Source organism: Berghia stephanieae, chromosome 13 (assembly GCF_034508935.2).
Source record: "Berghia stephanieae isolate SIO BIC M18660-M18661 chromosome 13, UCSD_Bste_1.3, whole genome shotgun sequence".
Lineage (NCBI taxonomy): Eukaryota > Metazoa > Mollusca > Gastropoda > Nudibranchia > Aeolidiidae > Berghia > Berghia stephanieae.
In genome coordinates, this window is record NC_088372.1 from 9,276,894 (window position 1) to 9,280,930 (window position 4,037).

Below are 4,037 nucleotides of genomic sequence, written 5' to 3' on the forward strand. Positions count from 1 at the left end.
CTCCTCTGGACACACGTTTATGCTCGTTGGAGAAATATTTCATAAGGGCATCCGCCATTGTTCCGATAGTTTTGTACCAGTTACTAAGTTACTATGCGTCATTACGAGGGAAGTGACGTAACAACTGTTGAAGTCTACTGTAATCTTTTAATTCATTATTAGTCCTCCGAAGGACATACACACTTCCAAGGAGGCTAGAACCGGAAGAGTAGTGTGGATGACGTCGTGACTTTACTACCCTATTTGGATGACTCATAATATTTTTGGTTATGTTTTACAGTAAAATGGGGTGGTGGGGGGAGTGGGGGTTCTTTAAAATCAAAGTTGTATAATGTTATCATCATAGGCGATGAACGAAATAAGCTTCAACAGTCGTGACGTCACTTCACTCGCAATGACGTATGGTAACTTAGTAACTGACTCTAAACTATCGGAACAATGGCGGAACGCCTTTATGAAATACTTCTCCGACGAGCATAAAAGTGTATTCAGAGAAGAAAAACATTATAAATCTGATCATGTTTTGACTTTTATACATTCTGACCACATGACACGTGAATAAGATCTAGCCAGCATGAAGAATAAAAATAACAGATTTTCTTTGCTTAGAACCAAGCTGCTGGTTGCTCGTCGGACGTGACATCAGACTATTGAATTCTATTACCGTTAACCAAATCCAACTCACACAGTTCCACTGGCAATGAAAACTTGTCATGTCAATAAATATTCAGTTATTGCCTTCCGTCTTAATGGCTACAATGATGCAGCCATAATGCAATGCAATGCACGCCCAAATCCTTCCTATTTCTATAAATAGTTCGAAGATGACGTCACTCAGGTCTTTGTTTTAGTTTTTTGCCATCCTCTTTTATGAGTAATGCTCACTGAAATGTATTAACCAGACTATAAACGTTCATCGATACACACAGTTTTGTGTGTTGGTCCGTTAAACTTCCGGATGGCAATGTTATGAGTTTCTAAGCCAAGCGCATACTATCTATAGATCGTATGCGCTTGGCTAAGAAGTTCACAACATTGACATCCGGAAGTATAACGGACCCACACAAAACTATTGTGTCACCTTAAACGTCTTTTGTCTGCTTAATGCAGTTAAGTGAGAATTACTCATAAACGCGGATCGCAAAAAAAAAAAAAAAAAACATAACAAAGACCTGCGTGACGTTAACTTCGATCTATCTATAAATAACTCACAACAACACAAGGCTATTTATTTCTAGCCCAACGAGTCGCCTGTTTGGGAGTGACGAGAAGTGATCGGATTGACAGAAGAAGTGGTTTGTTCTGTGGGAATATCACGGTTGTGTTGAAAGAGGTGACGAAAGTTTCTTCTCTGTGGAAATAGTACACAACAAGGAAGCTGATGATTCGATTATGTTCTGAAACTTAATAATTGCCGTAGTGTGTGTAATAATAATGATAATATCATAATAATAATAATAATAATAATAATAATAATAATAATAATAATAATAATAATAATAATAATAATAACAATAATTATAATTATAATAATAATAATGATGATGATAATAATAATAATAATAATAATAATAATAATAATAATAATAATAATAATAATAATGATAATAATATCATAATATCATAATAATAATAATAATAATAATAATAATAATAATAATAATAATAATAATAATAATAATAATAATGATGATAATAATAACAATAATAATAACAATAATAATAATAATAATGATAATAATAATAACAATAATAATAATAATAATAATAATAATAATAATAATAATAATAATAATAATAATAATAATAATAATAATAATAATAATAATAATAATTAATAATAATAATAATGATGATGATGATGATGATGATGATGATAATAATAATAATAATAATAATAACAATAATAGTGCACACTTGTTAAGCGTAGCTTTTCCCGCTATTTAATGCAGGCTCTGTGCGTGTATTAAATTATAGACAGATATATCTACACACACACACACACACACACACACACACATATATATATATATATATATATATATATATATATATATGTATGTATATATATATATATGTGTGTGTGTCTGTATGTGTGTCTGTGTGTCTGTGTGTATGAGTGATTGCTCCAGTTGCTCGCTAAAGATTTGTTTCGGTCCCTAAACGTTCGTGAAAAGCAAGTTGTTGCTTGCTTTGTATAAACCTGTTTGTAAAGCAATCTAATTCAGTGGCCTTCCTTAAGGCCAGTCGAATGTCTTACTCGCTTTAAGGATGTGTCAAAATCAAATCCAGTCGACAAATAGCGATAATCGCCCGCGCTGAATAGATTATCATATCATATCATATTGTCATAATCATTAAAGGTTTCATGGCTCAAAAGACCTGAACTCTCTCCTTACCGATGATTTTCAGTATTTTCCCAAAAATGACAGGATTACCCAGCAGAAAAATAGATTTTTTAAACTCAAACAATCTCTCTACAAAACAACTTTATGTTCTTATTAATTAAACAAAGATCATTCTTCAGTTTGTGATGTTACAAAAAAAATCTGATTCAGTAAAATGTATATTGTGTCGTAACAATGGTGACGATTTTGCTGTAGGTGGTAAGGAGAGGGTTAAAATGTGGGTTGTGCTTCCGCGAGGACGAGAGACGCATGCGCACAACCAACATGACGTTCTCTCTCTAATAACTTTTCCGTCGGTGACGTCACAGACTATGGGTGACGTCGAATCAAGGGACGCTACTCTTCCGCTAATCTCATTCCCTATAGTTAAAACAAACAAAAGAAAAGATGGAATGGATGCATGGGTGTTAGAAATACACAACATCCAATATTATACAAACAAAAGGTCTAGTTAATGGGAGCGATCTATATTCATGTTTTCGTAAAACCAGGTCATCAATCACATGATTTATTGCTGTCCAACGATTGGATATTTCTTTTTTAAAATGTAAACACGCTGCTTTGTTTACAAATGTTATAAACATACCCGTGTGTCAAGCTGAATCAAGTGGCCAATCGTGATGTTGGATATTTAAAAAGCTGTGAACACTTTTCACTAAGTGGGTCACTTTGAGCACATTTTGTAATGTGACCAATGACCTCGAGCACATGGAAAGTTAATATAGATCATGCCCATTCATAAATAATTTTTCATGGACAGAGAATAATACTAACGAAGAAGTATTAGACCAAGCTGCAACTAAAAAGTTACTAATTCGTACAATAAGAAAAAGACAAATGCAATTTTTAGGGCACCTAAATCGGCATAAATGTATTGAACATCTTGCTCTCACAGGAAAGATAGAGGGTAAAAAGAGTAAAGGTAGACCAAGAAAAACATATTTGAATAGTTTGAACAACTGAGTGACAAAGAAAGAGAAGAGTAATATTGGTTTTCTGAGGTTATCTGATCAGAGAGATGAATGGCGTACCTTGATCACCGATGTCCCGCACAGACTTGGTACTTGAAGAAGAGAATTTATCAGTACAGACTTACCGATCATAAAGACTTTAACCTTCTCCATACCAACTATAGGAAAATCGTCACATTCGTTACTATACAACCAACACTTTTATTGTTCAAATTTCTTTTGTTCCTCATAACATTTAAACAAAATGAACAGTGTGTTGTATAGAGCATGTTTTGCTAAAGAAATTATGTATCGCAAGAACTTAACTGCTATTGTGTTTGAGTGATAAAAATATATATTTTTGTGTTAGTTGGGTGTGAAGTTTTGGGGTAAATCCTGAAAATGGCTGGTGATGAGAGGGTTAAAGAGCGAGAAAAACAAATCTCATTCATCGGATTCGAACATCAAGGCATGGAGTTGTCTATCAAAGGCATTCTGGAGAGAATTTATCGTTTCAGCCTTTCTGTATTCAAATCCAGTACAATCCACGTCCTGTCAGAACGGTGGATAAGTGAGTTATATCCAATAGTGGTAGAACATCTGGTGATATATATCTTAACATGATGATGATGGTGAAGATGATGATGATAACGATGATGATGATGATGATGATGACGAC

General features: G+C 33.4%; 1 protein-coding gene across 1 annotated transcript in view; it reads left to right on the forward strand.

The window, feature by feature from the left end:
- The first annotated feature begins 1,257 nt into the window (after positions 1-1,257).
- LOC144958581 (uncharacterized) overlaps positions 1,258-4,037 on the forward strand; it is a 60,459-nt gene continuing 57,679 nt past the window's right edge. Inside the window, exon 1 of the mRNA XM_078890655.1 lies at positions 1,258-1,333. The gene's annotated coding sequence lies outside the window, so the exon portion shown is untranslated. The remainder of the gene's footprint in view (positions 1,334-4,037) is intronic.